The sequence below is a fragment of the Mycteria americana genome, chromosome 1 (assembly GCF_035582795.1).
Source record: "Mycteria americana isolate JAX WOST 10 ecotype Jacksonville Zoo and Gardens chromosome 1, USCA_MyAme_1.0, whole genome shotgun sequence".
NCBI lineage: Eukaryota > Metazoa > Chordata > Aves > Ciconiiformes > Ciconiidae > Mycteria > Mycteria americana.
In genome coordinates this window covers 94,678,023-94,692,510 of record NC_134365.1, presented here as the reverse complement: position 1 = coordinate 94,692,510, position 14,488 = coordinate 94,678,023, and the positions used below count along the sequence as shown (strand labels likewise).

At 40.5% G+C, this 14,488-nt stretch overlaps 1 protein-coding gene across 10 annotated transcripts in view; it reads right to left on the bottom strand.

Annotated features, from left to right (window-relative positions):
• Positions 1-14,488, bottom strand: part of ZBTB20 (zinc finger and BTB domain containing 20) — a 473,367-nt gene that overhangs the window by 122,414 nt on the left and 336,465 nt on the right. For 8 of the 10 annotated variants that reach the window (XM_075512739.1, XM_075512721.1, XM_075512731.1 and 5 more), the window contains one exon: positions 5,026-5,080. The exons of the other annotated variants lie outside the window; for them this stretch is intronic. The gene's annotated coding sequence lies outside the window, so the exon portion shown is untranslated. The remainder of the gene's footprint in view (positions 1-5,025; positions 5,081-14,488) is intronic. 10 annotated transcript variants of the gene reach the window in all.

The window sequence follows — 14,488 nt, the reverse complement described above, 5'->3', positions numbered from 1 at the left end:
GCTACACTCTGTAGTTGTGCCGTTTTGCACAGTGATGTCAGACCTAACCAACTGGACTGTCTTAATATTTTGATGGTTGGTGTTCAAACTGCTGTATGAAATGCTGCTACTGATTCAGCAAGGTGGTCTTTTCCATCCAAATATATTAAATTATGCCAGTGTGCGGTAAAAGCGCACTGAACAACTTCTTTTTCTTTCTCTCCCTTTCTTTTTTCTAGCTAAATCTAAAATACTATGCTCCTAGAACTGTTTAGTTTAAAGTCCATTTTTTTTCTGCTGTAATCTGTTATATTTCAAAAAAAGCTAACACTCAATACATTATATTACACTAATTAGATGAAAAATAACCCAGAACAAAAAGATCTCTAGTAAGCCTAATGGCAGAAAGGTGTGACATTTTCAGCTGTCATGCTGGCCAATCTTAAATTCAATCTCATCCAACTTCAGTGGATATCTTGTAGGTATTGCAATTAGAAAGCAGGTTGCATACATGCCTCTCTTGTAATCCACACATCAACTTCACAGCTATGGGCAGCCATTATTATTTGTTAAATAACTTGAATGTTAACACTTAAACTAATGCTTGAATGAAAAACTAGTATCAAATTTTGCCCTTTTTTTTAACATGGCTACTTCTCTGGTTTTCTGGATATTGGGTCTATTTTTATTAAAAATGTTTTTGAACAAAACCACGAGCTTTGTCAGAGTTGTTTTAAATAAGGGTTTTTTTCATGTAAATCTATTGCTTAAGTCCATTTGATGGTTATGTCTTCAGATAAAGAATAAAGCTTAAAGTTGTGGCACTTGTTCAAGAGCATTCATCCCAAGGTGCAATTCCCAGTTATACAGTTTGATTTCTATAAACACATCAGAGCAGAATTTCTGCTCCACTGCTATTTTGAGCCTGTTTCACCATTTCTCTCATTTGCAAATGCCAAATAAAGGGCCCCTGCCCATGTTGTTCTCCTTTTTGGAACATTCCCTTCCTTCAGGAGACACATAAAAGCTGGGGAAATAATATCCCTTTCCTGTCTCAGAATGCTGTGTAGGTGACCATTCCCTTCCAACAACTCCTTATTTTCAGAAGCAGATCAACTGATTCTCCTGGATAATTTGCATGTCTATTTATTACATTAATTATGATAATTCTTGAAAAATGCTAACTCTTGAAAGCTGTTGTAAACATAAGGCTTATTACATCTAGACTTTTTTGGCATTTTGCAAATGTTCATTTTTGATTCATGAATAAGCTTGACCTGGAGGTTATTATCCTCCTCTGAAGTAATGGAGAGCTTCTTAAGAAACCTGAGAAAAGAAAAGATGCCTCCTCCCTGTTCCTGATGTAGCAATCACTGTTGTTGTTCCTCATCTGCAAAACAATACTAAGCACACTAATCAAATAAAGGGCTTCAGACGGTGCTAATTATTTGCTATTTCACGATGATGGTTCAGAGTGCTAACAGATGACAGTTTGGTGGTGAACAAGTACCAACAGCAGGGACACATATTTAGATCTCAAAGACTATTTGAGCATCATCATGTCTGATAAAGTGAATACGTATTTTCAGAAACTGGCAACTGGCAGGCTGGAATACTGCTGGGTGTCTTTTGACATACAAATCACTGACCATATGATGGATGGTTCTCATAACTATGATGAGATCAGTAAGATGCTGCTCAGCTTCCCTTAGGTCATCATTACTTGACCGAATATGTCTTCATGAGGCTGAGGAATAAATGGCACTTTTTTTTTTTTTCTTTTTAACAGGATGTCAAATAACAAGGATTAGAATCAGTGCTGAATCTAATAGGAATGATGCTGGAGTTCAGTACAACCCCGTTACATCAGAAACCTATTTCAAGGAAATGGACAGATGTTCATGGAATTAGGTTAACATGTCCTGCAACTTCTTTGTATCTGGATCACTTTGGTGCATTTCTGATTTGCACTTACCAAAGCTAACAGCGGACAACTCTTCAATATTGTATGGGTTCCACCTGAATGGGTAGTGCTCTGGAAGTAAAAGAAGTGTCCTACTGTAGCTATTTATCCTACTGTAGCTACCTATCTTACTGTAAAGCACCTTAGTATTGTTGATATTGTTACATGCTGTTGACAATATGATAGAAAGGCTCAAGACCACTTGGAAGACTCTTATCCCATGAAAAGGTCGATTTTTGACAAAGAATCCACCTGCTTCTCTCAAACTCCTGAGGACATTCAAGTGGATCAGAGATTAATTGTATCTCTCCTAAGTGGGAATATCATTTGGGGAAGAGATCCATGAAAACCTCCAAAATCTCGATGCCATATAGTCAGACAGACACATATGTAACCTGAGGGAGGAGGAGGAGGAAGACTCTGAATCATCAGCAAGTTGTGGGTAGGGATATGAGAAGAGAGCCCAGCACTGGGAACTGAGGCAGAGGGCAGAACAAATCAGTTATTATCTCTAGATCAGCAACATGCATGACAGGTACCATCAACAGCTTCTAATGTAAAAATGTCCCAATTCTATTGCTTCTGTTACCCAAAAGAATTCAGAGTATCAGTGACCTGAAGGACCTATCTTCCAGAGAGAAAGAAGAGAACCAGTACAAACAATACAAACTTTACGCACACACCCGAAATAAAGTGAGGCTCCTATGGAGCTTGCTGAGTTGGGAACGGAGAAGCACAAAGAAGCCCTTGGCCATGGAATAAGCCTGACTTAAAGAAGCAAGAAAGTGTGGGACTCTAGTTTTACAGGTCAAGAAACAAAGAGAGACAGACAGGAAATGACTTACGCATGGTCACACAGCAAAGCACTGTTGGAGAGGGATTTCAGCTCTGGGTTTCCAAACGGCTACCTACCATGAAGCCAGCTTGCTGCTTCCACCTAAACTGCCTTGTGCTGCAGAGGTAGAACAATGATAAACGGGTGCCTTTGTGCAAACGTCGAAGGCTCATGGTCCCTGCCACAGACATAAATGATTTTGCTGCTGCTGCAGTAAGTGTTAACATAAGCAGCGTGCGTTTCACGTCCCTGAGTATCATTAACACTTTTTATCGATATTATGAAGTTCTGCAACAAAAATAATAGGATTTGTCAGGGGCTGTTATGAACCGCCCCTGCTGGATAAATACATAATACATGATGGCAAAGGTCTGATGGGACTTTAATCAATTGCCTTTCCGAGTCAAATAAATGTCACATTAGACGTAAGCCATGTTGCATTCTGTGGGGGCCTCTGCTCCCCTCGTCTCACGGGCCTGACACCGCCACAGGGAGCTATGCATGCGCATAGACTCCTACTTATTTGTAGCAAATATATCAGAGCAAACCTGGAACAGCACGTTGTAAATTACAGATTTGGGACACCTTATAATGAAAGGCAAAGGGGAAAGGGAAGAAATATGGGGACACCATAGGCATGATAGGTCAGCTCAAATACATCTCCTTGGTAGCTGGCATTGTCATACCACCTTTCGCAGTCACTGCAGCATATCTCATGTTTCTGCCCACAGAGCGGGGGAGAATGAGGTGTGCCGTTTCTTTCCACACCGCAAAAGTAGTGAGTCAACTTTAAACGCTGAAGTTACATATTTTAGGTCTGGTATCAGGAAAAGAAAGCTCTTTGATTGTTTCAGCATGCACCTGAAAAAATTATGAACGTCCATTTGCAGTTTAGCATCCCTTTGAAGAAATTCCAACAATCAAAATGCAACTTGAACATAAATTTGCAGGTTTAATTCCTCTCCCAACTATGAAAGAGTTATTTTTCTTACTGTGCTATGCTTTTTTTTTTTTTTTTTAAATTCCAGGCAGCATTTTAACAGCCATCTACCTTCCTCTCTGAATGGGTAGTAGACATGAATTTAAATTGCAAAATGGAGATCTAAAGTAACACAAAGTCTAGGCATATTTGGAAATGGGAGTTCTAAACCTAAATTTAAAAGTCCTCATTATTTTTGGCATTCACTAAATACCTCCAACTTGGACATCCCAAACAGTGGCTTAAAATGCTGGTGGACACTTGGAAAACTTTGCTCTGTCTTTACTTAACTATAGTAAATATTATGAAGTGGTAGTGCTATATTTCCCTTTATATCGCAACAAGAAGCATCATTGTTTTAAAAACACTAGATTTCACCGCCAATATGTATGAAGGAATCCCAGCAAAATGCAAAGTTTTGTTCCAAATATGCAAAACCATCATGTGTCAGAACTTGGCAAAATTAAAACCTAAATGAAAACAAACATACTCTCCCAAAAGTTCCATCCCCTATCCCCCCAAAAAGGAAAAGGCAAAACTTAAACCATGAAAGTTTTAATTCTGCCTGTTCTAGGTCTTATAAACACAATTATCTGGATTAATATAGTATTTTCTTCAATTAAAAAAGTCACTGAATTGACCACTTATATATAGCAGCAAAACTCAAGTGAATGAGACCAGGCAAGAAAAGAACCCTACATAACATTTTCCAAAGAAACCACTAGATTTTTAATCCCGATATTGTTAGATGTCAAAGAGAATACAGCATATTTAATCTACCCAGATAAGAAGAGTAGGTCGCTATTAGATAGGACAACACGCAGGACTGGGTAAGGAAGGGTCCCATGCCACAAGGTCAGATTTCAGCAAGGACAAGCGGAAATGCCAGTTGACTGTTTTCTATACTTGTTTTATGCTTGCACAGCACGGAATACTGTATGCTTTATTCTGAATCAGAGCGCAACAGCATAATGCCCATCACAACATCTATATCCCCAAACATAACAGAAATCTCCCATATAGTCATCCAGAATGCACATATAAATTCCAGATCAATCAATCACACAATGTCACCGAACTAAGCCACAGTCCCATAAGCTGAGACTGCATTAAAATCCTAGATTGTAGAATAAAAACTCAGTACTGAGTCCTGTGGCCATGGGAACAACAGAGAAGTCACAAGCGCTCCGGGCTGACTTGGATGCAACTTGAACAAAATGCACGGCTCATGTCAATGAAAAGTATAAAAAGTTTGGTATAAATACTTACACAAGAGACAGGAAAGGTTCCTTCAGAGGAAGGCCACAAACTGATCGTGAGTGATCTGAGAAGAAAAGGGAGAAAGAGAAAAGGAAATTAAGTGACAATAAACGCACTGAATGATACCAATATAAAACAGGGATTGAGGAGACTCACAGATGGTAGCAGTTCCCACAGGAGAGAGAAAAAAAAAAGTGTTTTAAATTCACAAACTGCATAAATCTTGGAAGTTTTGAAATTACCTGACCCCAAAACTATGTAGCTGAGGAAACTGGTAATGGCTGAGGAGCCTTTCAGTCCTGGGATAATTCCTAGCCAGCAGAGACTAAATATCCTCTGGTGGCTGTTCAACAGCCTCCGTGAAATAGGCTTGTGGCTCCTATGGACAAATGCTCTTATCACAGAAACACTGCCAGATTTGAATGGCATCCTTCTGAGCAGTCGTGCCAGATGATACGGGCCTCTGAAACAGAACTTGTCTTCTTGATCCTGACCTTCACAGAAGAGGGGTTAGGCATATTATTAGGGCTAAGGATGCTTACATTACGGCTGATAGCTGCACAGAAAAATTGTGTTGTCTTAATTCCTTCTGTCAACACAGTATCTTTTGGACTTGGCAGATTTGTCACCCAGAAACCCCTAAGAAAAAAAATGGCTGCATGACAGTGGAATGGCTAAAGGACTGCAAACTTTTGGTAGACTACAGGTCTAGTTTCCAAAGTCTGCTATGGAGTATCTAAGCTTTATCGCCAACACATTTTCCAAAACATATTAACCTGTTGAAGTAATAGACAAAATGAATCAAAGCCTGATGCTCTGAATTGTAACAAGAAGATACACTCCTGTTGGACACAGAAAACAAAGGTGGATGCCCTCAAAACGTTCAAAGCTACAAATCAGTCCTGTCCTTCCCTTCAACAAGCTGAAAGAAATTCAGGTGGTCAGACCAGACAGTGCTCTCCAAAAGATTGCTATCAGGGGACCAGGAGCACGGTGGACAACGGTCATGGGACCCATGTGGTATATTCCAGTACTTGAGTCAAGACACGGCCCTCACCTACTGTTTCCTGCCCAGTTACAGGGAGAGATTAGCTCCATCACTCCTCAAAGCAGTTAAAAATATTCAGAGAAATACACACCTAAGTTGAGATAGTGAAGGAAAAGTGAGGAGCTGTCAGAGGAGAGAAAGAAGGAAGGTGGGCAGAAAATTTGTTCAGCTTTGTAGCTATTATTTGTGGGCATTATGGGCCTGGTAGAGGAGAGTGTGAGAGAAAGCATGTGTGCATATCTAGTGGTTGGTCATCTGCAAGGAAGGTAGAAGAAATACAGCAAAGAGTGGAGAGAATCATAAAAACTGCAGGGCAGCAAACAAGATGCTCACAGCATCCTTTGGATAGGCCACCCAGAGAGTCCCTGTTAGGCAGCAAATTTCTCTTTAAAGCAGCTGGCTGCTCCCACATGTAAGGAAGATTTGCGTGAGATAGATGACAAGGATGGATCCTGCCCAGACTGAAAAGCTGAAGTGCCATAAGACGCAAGGAAGGGCAAGATCAGGCTGGTGGAGAGCAGGTTACTATTTATGTTCCTTTCAGAATTCATTACTCTGATTAACTTTAACAGGGAAGTTCTCCTGGTGGAAAAAACTCCTTTGCAAAGCGTGTATCCCTTATTTTCCTTTTACATTGCTCCTGAAGATTTAACCATGAAGCCCACAGATTATCTGCGATAGACTGTATGTGAAGGACTGGTAGCAGCTGGTAGTCGGGAAATATTTCTTTCAGGGTTTTGGGCAGATGGGACAGTGAGCTGCACACCATGAAAGAACCTGAGACAAGAGGTCTGAGCCAAAGAATGTGCCTTGGAGCCCTGGAGTTAAAAAAAAAAAAAAAGCAGGAGGCATCCAGCATGGGAAAAAAAACACAGAATGGAAAATTTTAGGCTGAGTGGTTAGAGTTTGGCTCCGTTATAAGCAACATAAACCAAGTTCTCTTAAGGGAAAGAGTCAAGCAACTTTGATGACACGGATGCCAAAGAATTCTACAAATTATGGCCTGAGACTCTGGAGGTGCTGAGTAATGACTTACACCAACATTGTCATCGAATTTGCTATAAGAAGTGAACAAGACTGTCGTACCTAATTAAAACGGTAGGGTAATTTTAGACAGGCACAATATACTAAAAGCTGCAAACTACAATCTGGCAAATCACCAGAACTGAACACCATAATTTTTTAAATGATCGCGATTGGTCTGGATGCTTGATTACCAGTTTTGTTCAAAAGAAAATACATGAAAACAAAACTTTCCATGTAAAGCATTGGAAAAACAAGATGTGTCTGAGGAAACTATGACTCATTCCAGGTTAGATAACTGCAGAACACGTATGCCGGAGAGAAGTGGGCCAAATCCTGTTCTCACTGCCCTGTGCAATCGTGCTGACTTAATTGAAACCATGAGCAGAACCCAAACCATTAAAATGCTGGGGTGAAACTTTTTATCATATGGCGCTGTTTGTCACTAGGGACATACTTAACCTAATTACATTAGATTAACACAGCAGATTTCTTCAAGATATACTATTATATAATAAGATAAAAAAATGAAGTCTAAGAAAGCTGACCATTTTCCCCAGGTCTCCGTGTTATAAGCAGAATAATTACCTGTCTCGTTTGTTTTCAACCCAGTATAGCTCTATTTGGTGGCATGGACAAAAGGAATCCACTGATCTTTTTCATATTGAATTCCTAGTGTTAATTAATCATTATTATTTGGAAGCTGTTTTGGCCATTGGACAGAATAGCCAGGGGCTAATCTTAATCCTGCCCTTGCTTCATTGCAGCCAGATTCTGCCCCCTGTCTCTTTCTTTGCTACGTGAATAAATTCCATTTAAATGACAAAGACTAAGAGACAAGCAAGGCCTAAATGTTACGGATATTTAGGAATCTATCCCCCCTTGAGTTTAATGAGAATAAGGTACCTAAAGACTGAAGAATTTCTATTTATGGGGAGTTAAGATGGTGAAATCCAGTAATATGAGTTACATTAGATAAACAGCTAATCGATTTATGAGGCTAACTACAATTTTCAAAAGACTTAGGCATTCATGTCAAAGTCCATTGGAAGTCAGTGAAATTTTGTCTGTAAACCGCCTGGGGACTTGAGAATATTTTAGCTTTGTTAGCTTAAGCACTGCTTACATTCAATGAAATTAACATCTTAGGTGCCAAAGTCATTTTTGCAATTGGCATTCAGTTGCTTTTTACAATTTATTCACTAAATGGCTTGAGTTAACCTGCTTCAAGTGCCTTTTTCTTAGCAGTAAACCGGGACAACTATTTTGCTCCATTTTTGCAAAGTGATTTAGGATCTCTCTGACGTAATGCACTACCAAGGTAAGAAATGTTATGCCTTCAGCCCCTAGACTGGCAAGAAGCAGGCAAATTAGGAACCGCTTTAAGCAGGGAGGACTGGCAAAGGATTCAGACAATCCTAAACTGACTGCTCTTGCCTCAAAACATTTTCACCTTTCAGTGATAAGGAACCAGCAAAGGGCACAGCTTGATCATATGTAATCTACTCGGCGTATTGGATCTAAGGTACAGAGCCTTGTCACCCCTCTCCTCCTGGATGCACTACACCTGCTTGGTATCTAAACTAGAATTTAATCCCAGTGGAAGATGAAGAAAACAATTTACTGGAGAATTCCTCCATTCAGAGGAGGCCAAGCGGAGCCAGTGCCATGCTGGGGGAACACAGTGAAAGAGGAGGCTCAGCTGAAATTCAGTGGAGCCCTGTAAATGATCTGAGGGGGCAGAGGCTGTCTCTGACACAGCAGAGACAGATTACAGCAAAATTAAATTGAGGATTTTAGTGGATATAATTGTTGTTTTTATATATTAATGAACAACAATAATACGTGATTCTAAACTGAATACCAGGTTTGACATTTAATCTGAGCGCTCATACTATCCATAAATGTTCATAAACGTCACAAGACCTCTACCCTTTGATTGAATTACAATCTAGTATGCAATTTAGGAAACACGGATTAATCTACATAGATTTATATTTCTGCAGGTTACATTGTTATTTGTTGATTTATACCCTTTTCCCCTAAGTGTCCTTTCCATCGAAAATCCAGGAAAATACATGCAAATCTTTAATAGGAGAGCAGCTCAAAATCCAGTGACTAGCAGCAGATGGAAACTTGGTTCAGTGAAACCTATACTAATTATAATTTGCTTTTTGAAGTCACCTCTGCTAATGGCCAGCAAAATCTTTGTCCCTGTGATAACTCCTATTACGTTCACATTAACTCTTACTACAGCCAGCAATCACCTAACATGTTTCTTGGCAATGCTGTGCAATTAAATCACCTTTCAATCAGCTTGCTGAGGAATCCAGAAATGGAAACTGCTTTAATATTAGGAGTTAATTACAAGAATGCAGGGGAAGGCAGTCAAATGTTATGTGAGCATACCAGAAATATGACAACACCTCAGCCACAGATGTCACACGTGAGGTAAGGAGCCACATCAGGAAAAGCGACATGGCAACGTACAGAGGAAAATGATCTTCAGGTTCTCCTTTTCCTTTTTTTTTCCTGTGGTCATGCTACTTGAGATGACCACCTCCTTTAGCAGCCAAAATATCTGGAATTTCACTGTCACCTGTATTAATAGGCTTCACTGCACAATGGTGTCTGCTTGGGCACTGATAATGACACCTACTCAAACAGTGTGTCGCAGCACAGAAACGGTCCAAAAGACTGATCAGACAATAGCGCTTCTGCAGGTCCTGACCTCTGCAGAAGCCCAGTCCTGCTCCCTTTGAAGTCAACCATGTCTTCTCAAAGGGTTAATGGGGCATGTTCCCCTTCTTACGCTGCATCTTTACCTCTGTGTGCCTCCTAGAAGAGGGACAGCTCCCCAGTGCAGCCCTTGTCCTTGTGGATTCATTTGTCCATACAAGACCAAAGAGAAGGGCTGGCTGCTCTATCTAGTAAGAGAGGAAATGAACATCACTTGGCTGAGTTAGTGCTAGGAAAGTGATGAACTGAGGAGATGGTTTTACAGCTGACAGCTTATTGCAGTGAGGGAGAAAGCACAAATAGGACAGGATACTGCAAATTCAGCTTGAGGGCCAGTTATATGGCCATGTATCAACTCTTAGTCTACGATACTGGTGAATCAAAATAAAGTGATCTTTGCAAAATGACAAGGAGTTTTTGTATGTACATTAGAATGAAGGTATGTCTGTGTATATTGGAATGCACTTACACATGTATTCTGGTTATACATCATTAAAGAATTTGAGAAAAATCTACTCAACTACAGGTGCGCACGCTCTTTTTAGTGAAATAAACAGCCAAATTATGGTTCTGTAGAGAATGCAACGATGACTTGAGAACAATTCTGAATCAAAATTTATCGGTAATACTTCCATCACTCATTTTCCAAAGACAGAGTTTGTTTAGAAGCTACGGTCCACAGAAGATACCAGAAAAGGTAACTGACTTTTTTCCTCTCTCAAACCTGAAGACAGAAAACCTTGCGGTATACTTTATCGCATATTGTAAAAGATTTATGATATAGCTATAGTTTGCATTTTCTTTAATTAGTATATAAGTAATTAGTATAATTGTTAAATTTGGACCAGACAGTGTAGTAAAAGGAGACTTTTTTATTTTTTGTAGGTAAAATGTTAGCCTTGTCTTTTTCAAATTCAGAAGTATGTACTGGGAAAAGGAGACTTTAAGTATGTGTTACACAAAAATGCTTTTATCAACCAGAAACTCCACGGACCCTTAACTAGAAAATACAAAAGAAAAGTCGCGATGGAATAGATTTTTCAGCACACTCTGCTTGCCAGGAAGGCTGGATAACATTATGTTTTGATAAGACAAAAGAAATTAATCCAATAAAAATTTGGACTTTCATGTATATGTATGTGTAAGCTAATTCAAAAAGACATCAAGTCAAGGAGCTGACTCATTCCACAGGTAACTCAGCCCAAAATAAGTCCTACCAGCTGTTCTCAGTGAAAACAATGAGATAGATGAAATAAGAAAAGGAATCTCTCACATCTGCAAACTGAACTCTAATTAACATCCATCGGAGGTCTCCAGCTCCCTAAGAAGAACTTCAGTCAAGGAAAGTCTCTATACAAAGCACCTCTGAGGAAAACATCTTTAAAAGAAGAGCAGGAGAGCTCTCTGGAAGCAACAGCACATTACCGCTTCAGCAGCAGTTGCTTTCAGGGGCTCAGGGTGAGAGCAAAACTAGCAAAAAGTGGGGAAAAAAAAAAGTTAAATATAACCTTGTTTTATAATGTAAATGTAGCATTTTGAGCATGCATCTTGACTTAAAGATGGCCTGAAATGGTATCACTTTCAACTTTCAGTAACTCTAACCACTGACTATGTCTTTGAGGAATTTGTAAAAATGTGTCAAACCAGGACGTTTCGTTGGTAGGTACTTGGCCACCGCAGCCTCATGCGGCTCAGCCTACTGGCAGAAGGAAGCTCCCTACCACCACCCTTCCAGTGCCCTGGCACTGCCCCTTCCCTGCTGTCCACCACTGCCCCGGAGGGGTGCACGGACAAAGAGGCCAGTGCTTCTTGGGTGCTGGGGGACTAATTCTGGGAAACAGAACAGTTTTGGCGGCTGCTGCCAAAATAACTCGCACCGCCTACTTCTGACTGCCCAAAGGGGCTGCGCTGTAGGCCAGGTTCACTGCTCTGGTGGCAGCAGCTGCCTGCTCCTGCCTGTCATCTTTCCAATGTCCCTGATGCCTTTCCCTCGTTGCATGGCTGTGCGAGCTCCCATCAAGAGACAGTAAAGGAGCGTGGCCCTGGAAAAGATGGTGGTTGCGATGTGACTGGGTTGTTCTCGTCCAGCTTACAGCCTGCTCCCTGTTCACTCTCGGAAAAGAGGGAAAAAAGAAGTCAACTGTTGACAAGGTGAGTTGTCTTTGTGGTCCATAAACAGTTTGGGCATTTCCGTTTTATAAAATATTTTGTGTTGGCACTTGGAACTCAGTTTTGAAACCTTAAATAGAAGAAAACAGAAAACATATCCAGCTCAATATACAAGGATATATACCTAAAGGTTCTGGCTGTCTTTCAGGATCATACCCTAAAAATTAGGTCTTAGCTCTGCTCATGACTGTAGGTGAATTTTCTGTTCTGAGGCAGTGTGGTTCAACTGGCAGCTCACAAGTTAGTTCTGTTGCCTTACACCATAGCCACATCTTGTCATGCTTCCTTATTGCAAGCTGGATAAGCAGAGAAGCGTATCTTCTGCTTCCCTGCTTGGAGGTTTGCAGCTCCAGTGCATGGTCCGCATTCCCTGCACCCTCTCAAGTATCTGTCCTGAATTCAGTAGTGCCAAAACTGGACTACACAGCATGAGAAAGTACAATCAAATAATACTGAACTATTTAAGCAGACTAAACTTGAGTAACCGAAATGTTAAGCTGAGAAAGTACGGTGCTAGGAACTAAATGCATCTGTATTAATAATAGCAATTAGTGAAGTTTGTCTACTATTAATAAGGAGATAATTGCTATAAAATCTAGTGATACATACAAATAGGTACTGATGTGAGGAAGTGACCCTGGAAAATGAGTTTAAGTTATGGGTTGGGAGCTTTCTATTGCTAATTATTATTTTCTTTCTGGATATTAATGTTCCTCCAGGATGATCTGATAAATCTAGTGGTGTTGTGATCACTTCTCTAAATGGTATCTTTGGATCATATGTGGTCCCAAGAGCCATGACACTCCAGTGTACTTCACGCGATTTATTTCCAAAGTGAGACGTGCTGACTCTCCATAATATTTCTTTCATTTTAACATCTGACTAACATTCAATTTCGGACATAAGTACTCCGATATATCATTCTTCCCTGAAGGCACTGCAGATCAGAACTAAAGGGCACTGGCTGAGTTTGCAAGTACCACGAGGCTCGGAGAACAGGGTGGGCTGGAGTGGGGGGCCCTGCTAAGCCTGAACTGCAAGGGGACTGGAGGGCTCCACGGGGATGTGGGGGTCTGCACCATCCACGGGTGCTGGGGGGCAAGGGGTATGAACAGAGCTCTGGCAAGCCTCAGGCTGGGGTTACACTGTACTTTAAAAATTCAGCTTGCTCTCTTCGGTGAGAGCTACGTGCTTTGGCACTTGAATATGAGGGTGTCTGTTAAATCAGGAGCAAAGTGGCAGCAAGATCATTACAGAAAAGTGTAAGTATGTCAAATCCATACTCACAATCATTTAAAGAAAATGTCAGAATGTTTTCCTGACTGCCTATCCAGTAAAGAAATCACAGCGTGACTATATGAAGACCTATAGGAAAATGCTAACCTGACAGATACCGTACACAAGAGCAGCGAAATCCTTGAAAGGTAAGGTACCATATGGTTTGTGCTCTGTTTTTTACAATTTCTACTGCTTTGAACATGAACTGAGTTCTTGTGACAGTATGCAACACTTGGAACGAGACTAAAAGCATTACAGAAGTATTTCACTTGCCTTTAAACCCCTGCAGACCCACTGAAGTCACCAGGATTATGCAGCTGCACCACTGTATGCAGTGTTAAGCCCTCAGCATCTACAAAGACAGGTTAAATATGTGCTTTTTCTGGGTTTTGCAGAAGGAGGACCAACTTTTTTCTAAAAGGCCATAATCAATACTTTGGAATTTATTTTGCACCTGTTTCTTCTCACTTTATGCCTATTAAAATAAATCAAAACTACTTTATAAAGATCCACTAAAACGGCTTCTGGGAACAATACTCTCCATTTTATATTTGGTATGAGAACAGTATACCCTATAGCGTGTTTTTAGTTTTGTGACACGTGCCCTGAAAACTGAGTTTCACGGGAATTAAATTTTTCATTGCTCTTTTAGATGGGGATGGGTGGCTGAAGAGTCAAGAATGCAGTTTCATCACTGAACCTGATCCCTCTTATCACCAAATCTGATGCTGTTTTATAGGATCCTGTCCCTAATTCTAAGTTTTAATGGTAATGTATCCAAACCACCTCCCTCCTTCATTCCTTGTTTTATCAGTTTAACTTTGACACACCTCCCTCCAGGACCCTCACCACTACCATGATGCTACAGGAAGGGAGTTTAAGTAGTGCGACAGCACGGTAGCTTAGATGGCCATTTTTCACCAACTCTTCAATCTTAACTGGAATATCCATTTGATAATATAGATAGAGGACAACACACGGTAGCTGATTGAATCAAATTACTGCAAAATGTAATTGAAGAGAAAAGGTATATGCCCCAGTCAGACATAATATAAAAGACACCACATTGTAAGTCCCTAGCACCTTTTCTAGCAGGACTCGCCCTCTGAAGCGACACTCTCTTCCAGTACTGAACATCCTCTCCTGAACAACCAAACCATCACAGGCTATCTCAGCCTGGCAATTTCATTTGCTGACCCAGTCACCAAGTGGAAA